Genomic DNA, 17,203 nt, shown 5'->3' with positions numbered 1-17,203 from the left:
AACTGCAATATCTTAAATATGTGCAAACATAATATAGAAATTTTTTGCTAAGATTTATATTTCCACCCGTTTACTTTATTTTGGGTGCACATTGGAAAAACTTTCGTTTTTTTTTAACCATTTAGGAGACGTACAAATTTAACATTACTTTTTAGCATTTTGAGAAACACTTTGTTTTCCTACACCAAGCAAAGATTGGAAAGGCTCGAGAGTGTCAAAATAATAGATACCCCCACAAATGACCCCATTTTAAAAACTACACCCCTTAGTGTATTCACTGAGGGGTGTCATGAGTATTTTGATCCCACAGTTTTTTTTCAGGAATTAATTCAATTTAGAGGAGAAAAAGTAAAATTTCATATTTTTGCAAATCTATCATTTTAAAGACATATTTTTTTCCTATAGTTTACATGAAAATGAGGATTTACACCCCAAAATGGATACCCCTGTTTCTCCCGTGTGCAGTAATATACCCATTGTGGCCCTAATATTATATCTGAGTCCACAACGGGGCCCAAAATGAAAGGAGTAGTCAGTGTCTTTCAGAACAGAAATTTTGCTTGAAGTCCTTTTAGAGTTCTTGACCGCCCAAAACCATAGAAAACCCCCACAAATGACCCCATTTTGAAAACTAGACCCCTTAAGGAATTTATCTAGGGGTGTACTGCATATTTTGACCCCACAGTTATTGAATGAATTTAAGCCAAGCAAAAGGAAAAAATTAGAATTTTTGTTTTTTTGGCAATTCTGTCATTTTAAAAACAGCTTTTTTTGAACAGCACACATATGAAGGAAGACTTGCCCCCCAAAATGGATACCCCTGTTTGTGCTGTTTTCAGTAATATACCTATTGTGGCCCTAATCTTATGTCCGCATGCACAACGGGGCACAAAATGAAAAGAGTAATCGGTGGCTTTCAGAACATAGATTTTGCTTGAAGTCCTTTTAGGCCCCATTGCCCACTTGTAGAGTTCTTGAGTGCCCAAAATCATATAGAACCCCCCCAAATGACCCCATTTTGAAAACTAGACTCCTAAACGAATTTATCTAGGGGTGTACTGTGTATTTTGACCCCACAGTTTTTGAATAAATTCAAGCAAAGCAAAAGGAAAAAATTAGGATTTTCGTTTTTTTGGCAATTCTGTCATTTTAAAAACAGCTTTTTTTGTACAGCACACATATGAAGGAAGACTTGCACCCCAAAATAGATACCCCTGTTTGTGCTGTTTTCAGAAATATACCCATTGTGGCCCTAATCTTATGTCCGCATGCACAAAGGGGCCCAAAATGAAAAGAGTAGTCGGTGGCTTTCAGAACATAGATTTTGCTTGAAGTCCTTTTAGGCCCCATTGCCCACTTGTAGAGTTCTTGAGAGCCCAAAACCATAGAGAACCCCCACAAATTACCCCATTTTGAAAACTAGACCCCTTAACAAATTTATCTAGAGGTATACTGTGTATTTTAACGCTACAATTTTTGAATAGATCTAAGCAAAGCAGTAAGAAAAAAATTACGATTTTCATTTTTTGGGCTATTGCGTCAATTTAAAAACAGGTTTTTTTGTACAGCACACATATAAATGACGACTTTTACCCCAAAACAGATACCCCTGTTTGTCCCGTGTTCAGAAACATACCCATTGTGGCCCTAATAGACTTACAGGACACATGGCTAGGCCTACAATAAAAGGAATACCCGTTAGATTTCAGGGTACAACTGAATAAATTCCAGGCCCCATTGCCCACTTATAGAGCCATTGAGCGGCCAAAACGATAAAGAACCCCCACAAATGACCCCATTTTGAAAACTAGACCCCTTAACAAATTCATCTAGGGGTGTACTGCGTATTTTGACCCCACAGTATTTGAATGAATCTAAGCAAAGCAGAAGGAAAAAGTTACGATTTTCAATTTTTTTTGGCAATTTTTTAAATTTAAAAACAGTTTTTTTGTACAGTGTACATAGGAATGAAGACGTTCACCCCAAAATGGATACCCCTGTTTGTCCCGTGTTCTGAAACATACCCATTGTGGCCCTCATCTACTTACAGGCCACATGGCAAGGCCTATAAAGGAGGGAACACTCGTTGGATTTTAGGGCACAACTGAATAAATCCCAGGCCCCATTGCTTATTTGAACGGAATAAAAATTGACTCCCTAAAATTCCCCCCCCCCCCCCCGCCCACACCCACTCCACGCCCTTTTTGGCGTTCGCAAATCTTAGATAAAAGTAATAATGTGAACTGTGTGGTATTTCCGAAGACAGAGGTAATTACGGAGGCTGGTTGGGATGGGTACATGGGGCAATAAAACCGGTGTCCCCCCATCTCTCATGCTTTTTGGGGGTCATTTCTTGACCTCAGTAGCGGGTATGGGGTGTAAAAAGTGGCGTTCCGTGAGTCTCCGTAAGCTTGATGAGGTGCGGCGGTCTCACATAGAAGGCGCTCAACAAGCTGCTCCTGGAACTGCAGGAAGGCGAACGTTCCGGGGCTTCTTGTAAAATACGTATCACAGGTAGCGGTCTGAATAACGCCAGGCTCACGCAGCCGTGGGTGGAATCCGCTTGCGGAGGCCCGCAGCGGATCCCAGCTGTGAGCCTGGCTTTGACCCTGCGTACGGCCACGTAATGTACTCCGCATAACTGCCTACTCACACAGGCGGTCATGCGCAGTACCTTTTTTTTGTTTGTATTTCCCGCATCGTCGCTTAGCGATGACGCGGGTACCCGCAGCCCGTATACATCGTAGTTGCATATGGGCTGTGGGTATATCCGCGACCATGGAGCACAATGGGCTCTATGCTGCGGATAGCCGCGGTAAAATAGAACCTGCTGCGTTCTCTTTTCTGCGAGTGGATTACACAATTCCAACCCGCTAATGTGAGCGGAATTGTGTAATCCAATGCGATTGATCTGCGTAATACCGCGGATCAGACGCATGCGGAATCCGTAATTCCTATCCGGTCATGTGAGACTGGCCAAAGGTAGATCGCTACCTTTTTTTCACGTGACCGGGGACAGCTCAACGAGGCCACCTGTCACTGCTCCAGGCTCTCGGCGACCATTGGTCGCTGGGAGCAAGGAGATTTTAAGTTTCCTGGGCTCCCCGACTCCTGCGCATGTGTCCGGTGTTTTGCCGGCGGTCGCATGTGCAGAATCCGGGTAAGTTCACGGATGAGGATTGCATCGGGGTTCAAATACGGAGGCCTCCGGTAAAAAGTTTCATCTCCTCTCACCGATCGCATCGGTGAGGGGAGATGAAACTTCAAATTTTTTAAAAAACTTTTACGTGATCGCCATTATCCATTGGATAACGGCGAACACGTGATCAGGAACCGCTCACCGAGGCCCGCCGTGAAATCTCCGGGCTCTTGGCTCAGTTTTGTAGCCAGGAGCAGGGAGATTTTCAATTATCCTGGCAATCCAGGGCTTTTGCGCATGCGTCCGCCATTTTGGCGACGGGCGTGTGCGCAGAAGCTGGGGTAAGGTCCGCGGATAAATCTGGGGGCCTTATGTGTGTACTTTGATCCTCCCTCACGGATATGATCCGTGAGGGGAGATGAAACGTACACTTTTTAAACTTTTTGTAAACTTTTTCAAACTTTTTTAACTTTTTTTTTTTTTTACTTTTTCACACTTTTTTTTACTATACATGATCACTGTCATCCATTAGATGACAGTGATCATGTTTCCAGTGACATCCCTCTGTTCCAGGCTACACATGGCAGCCTGGAGCAGAGAAATTTAAAATTTCCCGGGGCTCGAGCCCCTCTGTGCACATCGGGCGCGCATGCGCAGACGGGGATTCGGGCACCCCGGACATCGGGAAATCGGGGACGATTTAGGTGAGTATTTTCACCTCCCCTCATGGATGCGATCCATGAGGGGAGGTGAAACTAGCACTTTTTTTTAACTTTTAAAACTTTTTCGCGATCGCAGTTATCCGATGGATAGCCGCGATCGCGGGCCCGGGGACCGCTCACCGCGGTCCCCGGTAACACCTCCTGGTACCCGGCTACCTTCAGGAGCCGGGAGCCAGGAGGTTTTGAATTTGCCGGGGGCTCCCGGGCTTCTGCGCATGCGCGTGGCGTAATCGTCTGGCGCGCATGCGCAGAAGGCCGCCGGCGGGTCCGGGAGGACCAAATCTCCGGGGGACACCGCCGACAAAACAGGTGAGAATTTTCAGCTCCCCTGATGGTTCCGATCCATCAGGGGAGCTGAATATCTAACTTTTGGGTCACTTTTATTTACTTTTTTGCGATCGCAATGCCAGGGGGGGGGGAGGGGTCCCCGGGGGGTCCCCGCAGCCCGGGATGACAGCTCCATGCTGTTGGCTACCTGATTAGCCAGGGGATTTGTTTTTTGTTCGAGGCATAGAGATTTGCTAAGGAAATCTTAGTGTTAGAGAGTTCCTTCTACGAATAGGTAGCGACCTTCAGGGTCTGAGATCGAAAGGGAGGGTAGGAAGTGTACATTTTCTCCTACCGCAATTAAAGTGCCTCTTGAGGCCGAGATATGTGTGCTATGAAACCATTTATTATAATTGGGCATGGGTAGTTTGGGGATGTGGTTGTGTCTAAAGTGTGTTTCCTGAAGAAATATTATATCCGATTTAGGTTTCTTCATAATATTAAATACTTGGTACCTTTTTTGGGGAGTATTCATCCCTCTCGCATTGAGGGACAAGCATTATGTTGCCCATAGTGATCAAAAATATGCGGATCACACGGTATTGTCCCCCGTGTGAGACAACACAGCTCTCTGGTATAGGCCTAGAGGGATGACGATTAGTAAGGTGGAGGGGGGGGGGGGAGGTAACAACTTGTATACAAATTCAGCAACTGCCAACAAATGATTTAAAGGTTAAAATAGGCGAGTAGGTGTTGTTTTTCTTTGAGTAAGTGTTTTGTAAGTTGAAACCGAATTTAGATGCAGATTGTTTGCACCCAGCTGGGCTAGTTTGGGGATGGTGTGTGCACCGCATTGTGCTGCACACTCGCATCAACCACTGGGGGGCTAAGGGTGATATCAAAATTTGTTATGTATATAGGACACCACAGGTTAGTGTTCACATTCATGGCCTCCTGTAGACCCTGTGCAGGCTCCTTCCAGCATTACCCCTTAGAGGGGACCAGAGGGATGCTCTAGTGTCCTTCAATGTGGTGCCGGTCATGTCTTGCTATTATGACATGTATTACTATTACGGCCAGTGGGGACCCATAGGCCATAAACGCAGAACATCTTTTATCAACTACACGACTCCAGTGGAGAAGACTTGCAGAATCTTCTAAAGGGGAAAGTGAGACTGTATTTATAAGGTCCATTTCTGTGACATGTTTGTGAGGTCTATGGGATACAGTGAACTACAGTGTGGCCATGTCGCAGTATGCACTGCACGGACATGCAGCTATGAGCAGGGAATTCACCCCAGGTCCCAACCACACAGCCAGCTATGAGCAATGCCTCATATGCAAGGGGTCAACTGCATGAGCAGGAGCCAGGGGGACCTTCAGCTAGGCAAACAATATGTAGCACAAGGCTGAAAATGAAGGTGTGTGTTGGGAATCCACCCGACCCCACCCCCACCACCGTCCGCAAGCAAACGCTCGCACGCAAGGGGCCGGCAGTACGTGCAGGAGCCGGGAGAGCTCCTAAGCGTGTATACCATACATTGCAATCTTATTGGAGTGTGGGTGCATTACATAGCTAACTCACGATAACAGTATTTTTGCATAAGGAGTCGGTTCTGCTCAAGTTTGTAACAAATCATTATGGGGTTCATCTGTTTAGCCTGGTAAGAAGAGGAAAGAAAGATAGAGAACAAAAGAACATATCACAATGAATGTTCCTAAGTTGTAGTTGATTATTTGTTGTTTGGAGACTTAAACTTGGAGTGAAGCTTCCAATCTTCTGGTGGTGGGAGAGCTGGGAATTTATTGTTGAGGTGGATTGGCAACCACGACGAGTTTTGTTAATGTCAGCAGGTGATCTAATGGTGATTTGGATGTCATCCTTGAAGATCACCAGAACGAAGAAGAGGCATATTATGGGAGTCCTTTTGGCTTTGAGGGTGTCCGTCAGGGGTTTGAGAATGCGTTGCTTGGTTAATGTGCTTAGAGACAGGTCCTAAAATAATAAGATTTTGGTGCTTTCAAAGTTGATCTTCTGAGTCTCTCTCGCTTTTTGAAGTATGGCGGAGCTGTTCAAGGTAGAGTGTTTAGGGCGCAACCCTCTGTGGATGAGTTCGATGACGATGGTTTCTGTATAATCGTGTCCCCTAGCAGGGACTGGAAAATTTCGAGCGCTGCTGCACAAAACGCCTCGTTTGCCACCGATTCTGTTCTCCTGATCTTCCAGCATGAGGGTGCGTTCACACAAACGTGTTTTTGTGCATACATACGCAAGCCCAAAAATATGCTTCTATTTGTAACAATGCATTCCCTATGGTGTGTGCACATGTCCGTACTTTGCAGGTGCGTGCCTTCAAACATAGGACATGCGTGCACCATAGGGAATGCACGCATTGTTTTCACTGGAGCCGCTGCTGCTGCCGGCGGCTCCATTGAAGACAACGGTCTGCTGGCACACCTGAATTGTTTTTCAGGGAAGAGCTTTACATATAAGCTCTTCCCTGAAAAAGAAAAATTTAAAAAAACAAAAAAAATAGATACTCACCTCCCTTCAGCTGCCTGGGCTCAGCCTGAAAGAGCTGAATGTGATTGGCTGCAATCACAGCCGCAGGTCTCCCCAAATGAATGACAGGCGACTTCTTATGAAGTCCTTCCCTGCAAAGCCACTGACAGCTGCCGAGGCTCAGCGGCGACTTCTGCCGCTGTCGCCGGCTCTGTAGCGCTGCTGAGCTATCAGCAGCCGGGGATTTAAAATCCCCGCCTGCTGGTAGTTCTGATTGTGATTGGCTGAAGCTTCAATCACAATCAGAGCTACCAGCAGGCGGGGATTTTAAATCCCCGGCTGCTGATAGCTCAGAACTACAGAGCCGGGGACAGCGCCAGAAGTCGCAGCTGAGCCCCGGCAGCTGAAGGGCGGTGAGTATTGTTTTTTTTTTAAATACACTTTTTTAAACGGTTATGAAGCCCTTCCCTGAAAACCATTGACGTGATGCCGGCAGCAGGATTCTCTACCTCAGCTGACATGTGTGACAGCTGTGGTTGAGAATTGAAGAATTCCCTTTGCTGCATCTGCCACAGATGTGGCACATGTAGCAGCAGGGAATTATTTTAACTAGCGGGGGTGAAGGAAACATCTGCCGCATGCGGAAGATGTGTTGTTTATGCCCGCGGGGGTCACGGCAGTGGCGGAGGGGTAAGTTTTTTAATTTTTCTTTTTGTTTTGCACTAAGATGTTTCTTTTTCAGGGAAGGGCTTATATGTAAAGCCCTTCCCTGAAAAAGAATGCAGGGGGCCGGCAGAGCATGGTTTTCAATGGAGCCACCGGCAGCAGCGGCGGCTCCATTTACAACAAGCACGCAGCTGTGTTCACGCATGTTTTTGCTCATACCTAGGTGCGGACGTATGTACGCACCTAAGTACGCACAAAAACACGCTCGTGTGAACGCACCCTTAGCATGGCGTGGTTCAGATGCTCTTACTGAGCAATTAGATTTAGTTGCGTGGCGCTGCTGTGCTGCAGCTGGATGTGTTGTGCATTTTCCAGCGCTTCCACTCTGTGAGCTATTTGCCTCACATCAGATTTTATGTCCGCTAGTTTTTTCATTACTGGAGAAAGTGACTGTGCGAGGATCTGTTTTATAAAGGAGTGCGAGATTGGATTGTGGTCTTGATATTTGGCCTGTTCTGAGCTAGCTGATGTGCACTCCATATTAGAGTCCTCTAGATCCTGTTCCTGCTGGTTGTTGTGTGAAGCTTTAATCTTGTGCGCAGTGGGTGAGGTGTGTTTTTTCCTTAGTTATTTGTCTAGATCTGCTTGGCTCTTGGAAAGTTTTGGTATATCAAGGAGGTCTTTGCTTCTCTCTCTGCTGGTCTTCACCATTTTGGGATGTTTTGTAGCTTTATGCGGTTCCCTGTGGTAATGCGAGAAGTTTTAGTTGTGCATTATATGCATCTCGTTCTCTGTGCCATCTGTACGGTGGATGCCAAGGTGAAGGAAGGCAAACAAGGGTTGCCAGAATGAGTGACTTCAAGTGAGAGGAAGTGCAGAATTGGGGGTGTCACACAGGTTTTCCCCTTCAGCACTTAATTCTGGGGGTTCTGGTAAATTGTAACTTGCTGCAGGCTTCTCTTCGCTCCCTCTCTCTGACCTGATTTCATGCTATTGATAGATAATTGCTAGCAAAATCTTCTCATCCTGGGCTTCCATATCTACCAATTTTGCACATGACAACAAGGTCATCAGATCGGTTACAGTGTGGTCCGATAACACCACCTACATTTCAATGTTAGTGGTATACAATCACTCGGGATGCCGCTGTTTCTCCTTCACTGTTCAGATACCTGATAGAAAGCCTGTCAGTGCATGGAGCGCACCAAGTGTTACACTCACAGCAGGTACAGTACTACATGCGTTTCTTAATGTTAATAAGTAGTTGGTGCGGGATTACATCACTCGGTGACATGCAAGCCAAAGATCCTTCATTCTCGCCCAATGCTGAGTGGAACACAACGTGCATTCCAACCTTTGCTCCGTGCAGAGGCCAGAACGCTCAAGGGTAATGATGTCATGCCATGACGCACCCACGGGAATCCCAGCTCCCCTCAGGAGATAGGAGATCAACGATACCACATAAAGGTATACACTATATAAAGAAGTGTCTTTTAAAGGGGTTGTCCCGCGGCAGCAAGTGGGTCTATACACTTCTGTATGGCCATATTAATGCACTTTGTAATGTACATTGTGCATTAATTATGAGCCATACAGAAGTTATAAGAAGTTTTTCACTTACCTGCTCCGTTGCTAGCGTCCTCGTTCCCATGGAGCCGACTAATTTTCGCCGTCTGATGGCCAAATTAGCCGCGCTTGCGCAGTCCGGGTCTTCTGCTTTCTTCAATGGGGCTCCGTGCAGCTCAGTGTAGCTCCGCCCCGTCACGTGCCGATTCCAGCCAATCAGGAGGCTGGAATTGGCAATGGACCGCACAGAAGCCCTGCGGTCCACCGAGAGAAGAAGATCCCGGCGGCCATCTTCAGCAGGTGAGTATGAAGACGCCGGACCGCTGGGATTCAGGTAAGCGCTGTCCGGTGTTCGTTTTTAACCCCTGCATCGGGGTTGTCTCGCGCCGAACGGGGGGGGGGTTGAAAAAAAAAAAAAAACGTTTTGGCGCGGGACAACCCCTTTAACTGTATGCATTTCTGGCTTAATAAAGGTGCCTGCGTGCACCAAAACGTGTTGCCACCCGTTATTTGACAAGAATAAAAAGTGCTTCTAACACTATCCTGGTGAGAAGATTCCTATCACCATTGCAGTCTGCATGTGGTTTCATCAGAAGGAGGGGGCTTGTGTTGATACATATCCCCCTCCTCCAAAGTAAGTGTCATCAATACCCGCAGCATTGGTACTATTGTTCATCCTGAATTTCTTCCACGGTCATCCTAGGAGCACTGCGTTTTCTACTAATTTTCCATTCTTTTTCATTCTATATACTGAGGTACGACCCTCTGTCCAGAGGGCCCCTTAGCACCCCTTAGGCCCTTCTCCTGTTCAGGTGAATGCTAAAGGCATAGGATCTGACCAATCAATCATTGATGTACTACAGGTGAGGCACCTGGATTCCCTTAGGGTCCAGGTGTCCACACCAGGTGAGTATGGACCATTTCTTTCTTGTTGCATTCCATAAAGGCATAGGATCTGACCAATCAATCATTGATGTACTACAGGTGAGGCACCTGGATTACCTTAGGGTCCAGGTGTCCACACCAGGTGAGTATGGACCATTTCTTTCTTGTTGCATTCCATAAACTCTTGATCGATATTACTACTGATGCCAATATAGGGGGACTATATTACTACTTGGGCTAACATAGGGGGTCACTTACTACTGGGGGAACCAATATAGGGGACATTATTACTACTGGGGCCAATATAGGGGATGCTATTACTATTGGGGTCAATATAGGGAACACTTACTACTAGAGTCAATATAGTGGGGCCACTGTAGGGGGTCACTATTACTACTGGGGCCGCAATAAGAGTCACTATTACTACTGGTGCTAATATTGGGATCCCTATTACTACTGGGGGCAATATAAGGAATGCTATTACTGCTGGTGCTATTATAGAGGGTCACTATTACTACTGGGGCCAATGGTGGATTACAATAGAGTCAATTGAGGTGACCTCCCGGGCCTGAGACTCCAAGGGGGCTCACAGCCATCCCAATCGCCCCTATTGTAATCCGCTATCACTACTGGGGCCGCAATGGCGGAGCCTATTATGGTACTACTGGGTCCACAATAGGGGTGACTGTTACTACTGGGGTCAATATAGGGGCAACTAATACTACTGCGCCGCAATAGGGGTCACTGTTACTACTGGGTCAAAATAGGGGTCACTTAGTACTGGGGCGCAATAAATCTCACTATTTCTACTGGGGCAAATATATAGGTTACTATTACTGCTGGGACCTATATAGGGGTCACTATTACTACTGGGGCCAATAAAGGGATCACTATCACTAATGTTCCACTGTGAGGGAAACTAACTACTGGGGCCGCAATAGGGGTCACTATTACTACTGGGGCCACCAATATAGGGGACACTATTACTACTGGGAAGGATATAGGGGACACTTACTACTGGGGCAAATAGAAGGGATGCTATTACTACTGGGGCCAATATAGGAAGTCTCTATTACTACATGGGGCAGATTTCCTGCGGAATTTACAGTAGCCATAGCAGCAAACTGGATGAAATTTTGAAAATCTTATCCACACGCTGTGAAAAAAATCTCTACAAAACCCGTCTGGATACTGACATGCGGTGTGAGATTTAATTCCACAGCATGTTAACTTTAAATTTAATGTCTATCAATAGCCCATCCAGTGCTCCAGCATTCCTCCCTGTTTTTGTTAAACGGCCTTGTCAAACTACTAATAGCCACTTGTCTGTGAGTATGAATGTATGTATGTATGTGTGATTCTTATGTTCCACCCCTGGTGAGTTCATCGCGCCGCCCCCTGGTGACATCATTGAAGGTCCTACAACATATACAAAACACAGAGTCTGACCGACAGAAGAACACCACAATTAAGGCTCTTGAAAAGGGAGGACAAAAAAACCAAAATGATAATACAACTAAACTGCTATTATGTCAGACACAACTTAGCAGTCCTGACAGAATACACTGACCTACCTCCACTACATAGATCCAGTGGGCTTAAGGATCTGTGGTGATGTCACTGTTGTGGGAGGAGCCAAGCTGTGTTTGTGTTGTGTGGTAAGTAAGTTGCTGTGTGTGATGTGTGCGGATCATAATGCATGTACAATGTAGCAGAGCTGTGTGGCACATTGCGCCGTCAGAAACACTGGTACTATAATTTTCTAATAACTAGTCCTTTTTATAACAGAGGCAAAAATTATGACATAATAAGCCATGCTTCTAACCCCTCCCCTGATCACACCTTGGAGCTCCATGAGAAACTTGATTCAAAAGGGGCTACATGGCTGAATATGTTTGGGAACCACTGCTATAGACTATGCTGGTGTAACCAGGATACCTCCTGTATATAATTATATATGTGCTACTGGTATAAGCTATGCATCCATTATGTAGTGATATAGACCATGCTGGTATATCACTATACAAAGGACATGTGTAACATATAGCAGTTGTACATATATACATCTCCTGTATATAATTATATATTTCTCTCTGTATATAGTGACATCAACCATGTATATAGTGATATGGACCGTGCTGGTATAACCTAGGCATTTCCTGTATAAGCGTCTTTTACCCACTAGCATTTCTTTTTTTACGCTTCGATATTCCTGCGTTTTTTTTCAATAGGACTCTCTAAAGTTAAAAATCGCATTAAAAAAAATAAATAAATAAAAAAATTAAAAAAAATCGCAAAAGCACAAACCTGCAATTTTGTGCGATGCGATTTTTGTGCGATGCGATTTTAACATGAGAAAGTCCTAATGAAAAAAATGCAGCAATATCGCAGTGTTAAAAAATACCGCTAGTAAAAGCCCTTAGATTGCACACTTTACACACAATTAAAAATGCAGCAATAACCTGCATGCGGTTTAAAAAAAAAAATGCATGTCTTCTTTAAATCCACATGCGGTTTTTAATAGTGCATGCAGTTTCTTAAATGAGTTTGTGATTTTTGAAAACCGCATGCAGTTTTTTCTCACGCACGCTGTCATGCAGAGTCCACCAGTTTTTTTTTGTTGTGGTTTATATTTCCTGCACCGTCGCTTCACTATATACATGCTGTCCATAAACAATGTAATTACATATGGGCGGCATTGATTATGCATGAATAAAAAACAATGGGCTCTATCTTGCATAGTACAGAAATGCCACAAGGAACTGCGTGTAGCAATGTATTTGATTGCCAGCAAATTTCCACATATGAAATGCACGCACAACACGCGTGTAATATGCGGTAATCATACGCTCCTGTGAGCCTGGCCTAAGGGGCTGCAAACAAATTTTCATATAATCCAGGAAAAAAGTCATGTTTCGAAAGCTTTATGCGAAGGGACTGATCATGTATTTGTTTTGCAGCTGTATGCTGCGCAGTTTAGGTGTGGGTACAGGAGGGGCGGCCCGAGCCCCTGAGCCTTTAGCTTCGCCTCTGGAGGGGTTGATAAATCCCCTATGTAGTTGAGGTTTATGACTCGCTGCAGTTTATGATGTTTCTTTCACTGACTTGAATGGATAATAATAACGCTCTGAACTTGTCCGAAGATTGGATCTTCCTGGAAGTTTGTGACCCCCTTGTACAGCTGTTCACGGTAAAAGTAGTGACACTTTATACAATCAGCTTATAATAGATGCCAGAGAGCCAAGCGCAGGGTGCAGAAATCTGAGAAGTTCGAGTGCAAAAGAGAGGAACTTCTATAAGTTATTTTCACTTTTGGTTTCCCATGATTTTAACCCCATAATATACAAGTGATAGTTTATTTCTTACAGGTGACAGGCTGCTCCCTCTCACAGACTCATTACTCCCCTCTTATGTCTAGCAACTATAAAATTCAAGGCTCAGTCTAAAGTCCCTTTAACCCCTAAAGGTCCCTAAAGGACCAAGCACAGTAAATTTACGGTGCTTGGTTCTGGGCTTTAATCCTGGCTAGTAATAAAACACAGTGCAAGATTAAAGCTCCAGCTTCTATTATCAAGCAGGAGCAGGTACCCAGCTGTTAGCCACAGGACCCGTGGGAGAAGCGGTTCTTGACCACTTCTGACAATACAGGATACAGAGTGCTCAATGAATGCTATGCAGTTAAGAGAGAAAGCGGAAGGGATGTGGGTGGCTTCGGCATGGCGGCATGAGGCAGCAACAACCAGAGCTCCAGACCCACTTATCATCACTTTCAGCAAAGGCACACAGTACACTTACCCCCCTGAGACATGGGGGAACAAGAGAAAGGGGATTACATCCCTAGCCGAAGCTCCGTTGAGTGGCTTCCTGAGCAGCATGGCAGCTGTATGTTCTGCCCGGCGACCTCCTGTCATAGCACTGGAGGACCATGCACCCTCCCTAGGGAGGATCAATCAGCGACTGCGCTATCATTGCTGTAGAGTGGCGGTGGCACTATCCAGTAACCTAGAGGGTCCCTGCGGCACCTATCAATGCTGTGGAGCGACAGGGACAGCTTGGGGACACTACAGTCCCCCAGGCTGGACAACACATGCCATTCATTGGGCAGAAGGTGAGCAGAACCACTGATGCAAAGAATGGGGAAATGCACCACATGGACTCTCCCTCTTCTGATGGAGGCATAGCATTGAATGGGCGTGCTAAGAGCAGTGGTTCCACACCAACTGTCTCCCCTACAGTCTTCTCTCTCAGAAATCCTGATGACCTAACCTCACTCCCAGTATTGGTCTTCCCACACCAGGGTGACTCTAAACAGTCTGCAGGACCCACACTACTCATCCCTCAGATAAATCTAATACATCACAAGAATTATGGAAGATGATCAGTGTTTTACCAACAAAAGCAGACCTAGAGTCCCAACTGCAACGTATTGAGGAAAAACATGATGTGGCCATACATGCAGTATGGCCAATCAATCAATCCAATCCCTGTCTGAAGGGTCTCGACTCTAAAGCCAAAATCCATAACACATTGGTCGGATCTACCACTAGCTCAAATCGTAGACAGCCACCATGTGCAGATGAGAGAACTTGCCTTACACCTCGATGACATTGAAGATAGATGATGTTGCAACAACTTGAATCAGCAGGACATCCCTCCAAGTGCCTTTTATGATTGTGTCATCTTTATCTTCAATAAAGCACTCAACAGCCCCGAGGAAAGAGCAATTGAACTAGACAGAGTCCATCACCTGCCAGGCCCAAGAAATAGGAACCCCAACCACCCATACGATGTAATCTGCCACATGCACTTCCACAAACAAAAGGAGGACATCCTGAGCAGAGCCTGGGAACAGGGTAAGATGACTTACAATAGCGCAAAAATCACTTTGTTACCAGGTTACTCACCCTCAATATGTGCAGACTAGTGCGACCCCTCCTAGAAGCAACCAGAGCAGCTGCCGCCACCTACAGATGGGGACATTCTTTTCAAATCATGCTAAGGATCCGTGGTCATACCTACAAAGTCCACTCTCTTGCAGATCCAGATGGCACCTTCCTTATCTTGGATACCCCTGTGGTTCTGTTTGCAGATTAGACCACCCCACAGATTGCTGTCTGACCAAACGCTCAATGAAGCAAGCATCTCCTCATAAACAGTACAGTATGATATCCTGTGACAGAGTTTACAGGCCTACACTCATTTCCATTGACTTGCATGATTAGACAAAGTCGATAACTTATTGTTGCACCTTGATTTTCCCCTTTAATTGTTACATCCATAACTACCTCGCAGACATTAGCATCCCAGTAGTGGTGTTCCGAAGTTACTGGTTAGCCTGTGTCAAGGTTATTGACACTTTGTATCACCAAACTGGCCTTTAATATCTCTCATCTCAGCAATTTTGCACTGCACTACGTTACCCCAATAGGGCATCTTGAGTCCTGTTCCTAAACTGGTTCTACCTGCGTGAAATTAAAAAACTGGGCCCTAGCTGCTCCTAGGAACTACGTCACCAGATCAGGACACACACATGCCACATGACAGGGACACAGACAGAACAAAAGGACACACAGAGCCAGCAAACACAGCATACAACAGCCAAAATGCAAACACTAATAGCAGATGGTAAAGCTGAATACAAATACCAGGCATTAGTTGACATTTTGATCAAAACATGGAAGCTAGTGGGCCACGTCACGGCTCCTGGCTATACTGCTAGTCCCTACACTAACCAGGAGTCCAGCGGCACCGGACACAGTTCACACCGCAAGCTGCAACAGCACAGACAACAGGACACAAGTCACACGGCACCTTTCTTGCAGCCACCACACATAGAACCTGTTCACACCACAAACAGACAGAATGAGCACAGAACAGGACTTCTCAGACCAGACTACAACAGGTAATGCACACAATACAGACTCCACCCAGAGCTCACATGCACACAGATGAAACACCACAGCAAGTCTAACAGTATCATCATGCCAGGGAGATAAACAGTCAGTCACTGAGCTGACATATGGAACGGTGTCAGGGATCCACCAACTGACACACAGGCAAGACATAAGACGTTTGGAGGCCGCACCTGTTAAGGGGAGGGAAGAGGGGTTCTGCATATGAAACAGATCAATGACTACAGGTGTCCAAACCGTCTTTGGGAAGCCTGGAGACACCACAGACCTACATGCAAACAGTTCTAAATGGGCACAAAACAGATACATCCAAACTACTGAAAGATGCTGGTTACTATGTGCTACAGACTAAAGGGGATTGGCTGCTGGAGAATACCACACCCAGCAGCTCAATCAGCCCTGACCTGTGCAGCTGTGCTGCTAGGAAGCTTAGTACTACGGATCCCAGCAGCACACCCTGACATTATTTATCAAATTGTCCAAAACAAAATGAGGAACTCATTCTTATACTTTATTTTAGCGTAAATATAATCTACTATAAATGTAAAAAAGCAACAAACATTTTTTAGCTGTGTACTCCTAATGAGATGGGAAAAAAAGTATTATAAAAAAGCCCTATTTGTCAGCGGGCGGGGGAAACGCAGCAAAAATAATTTTGGAACTGACAAAAAAAAGAAAAGAGTCAGGTCCTTTCGAGCAAAAGCAGCCTGGTCCTTAAGGGGTTAACACTGATCAGCCAAATGAACATTTGGATCAGGAAGGAGAGTGCAACATCCTTTATAACTGCACAATAAGTGTTGTTCGCTAACAAATTCTCGCTCAGGATACAACAGGACTCGTGATTATCTTACTAAGGTAAAGAATTATTGCTGTGTTCTGAGCAGTCTCGAGCGTATCAGTTCCTGTATTTTCTCTGAAGGGGTTATTTTGAGCACCTGTCACTTTGGAACAGTTGTGACGTCTCTGGGAAAGCATTGGAAGGGTTAATATAGACACTCAAACTTACTTGAAGACAGGGGCAGATTGGCTGTAGGCTCTACAGGGAGAAATCTTTATCTTCTGGTCCGATCAGAAGTCCATCTGGACGGGCAAGGCTGGCTAGTGGGCTCACTGTGGCTATTTTAGGGTTGACCCTGCTGTCTCATGAGGAGGGGACAGATACAGACAACAAGGAGGGGGAAGACAGCATAATTTAAAGGGCCAGTACCACCTTATACATTTTCTATGCTGTCTTCCTAGGTCCCACCTAGCATCAATGTGGCTATACAACACATTTTGATGACCCCACCTGCTTGCTAGTAATTTGGACCCCTGTACACAATGAAGCTACTTTTACACTTTTTTTCATGGACATTTTAAGTTCCCAATCTGTCCCTGCTTGAGCAGACAGTACGTTACATCCCAGTATTAGGCACAGAACACATGGAAGGGTTATAGTATCTGACACATCAGTCACTCACCAGTTAGTCCTTACATTGGGACTGCCTAGTGGATAATATGTCATAGGAACACTGAAGAAGAGACCTGATAAGAACTCTGATGA

The 17,203-nt window shown here is 45.5% G+C and overlaps 1 protein-coding gene across 1 annotated transcript in view; it reads right to left on the bottom strand.

Moving 5' to 3' along the window:
- Window positions 1–16,747, bottom strand: part of LOC136632018 (NACHT, LRR and PYD domains-containing protein 3-like) — a 1,080,175-nt gene extending 1,063,428 nt beyond the window's left edge. The window contains exon 1 of the mRNA XM_066606558.1: window positions 16,667–16,747. The gene's annotated coding sequence lies outside the window, so the exon portion shown is untranslated. The remainder of the gene's footprint in view (window positions 1–16,666) is intronic.
- Window positions 16,748–17,203: the final 456 nt, after the last annotated feature.

Source organism: Eleutherodactylus coqui, chromosome 6, assembly GCF_035609145.1.
Source record: "Eleutherodactylus coqui strain aEleCoq1 chromosome 6, aEleCoq1.hap1, whole genome shotgun sequence".
Classification (NCBI taxonomy): Eukaryota; Metazoa; Chordata; class Amphibia; order Anura; family Eleutherodactylidae; genus Eleutherodactylus; species Eleutherodactylus coqui.
The sequence above is the reverse complement of the archived record's forward strand: the minus strand, read 5'-3'. Positions and strand labels throughout refer to the sequence as shown.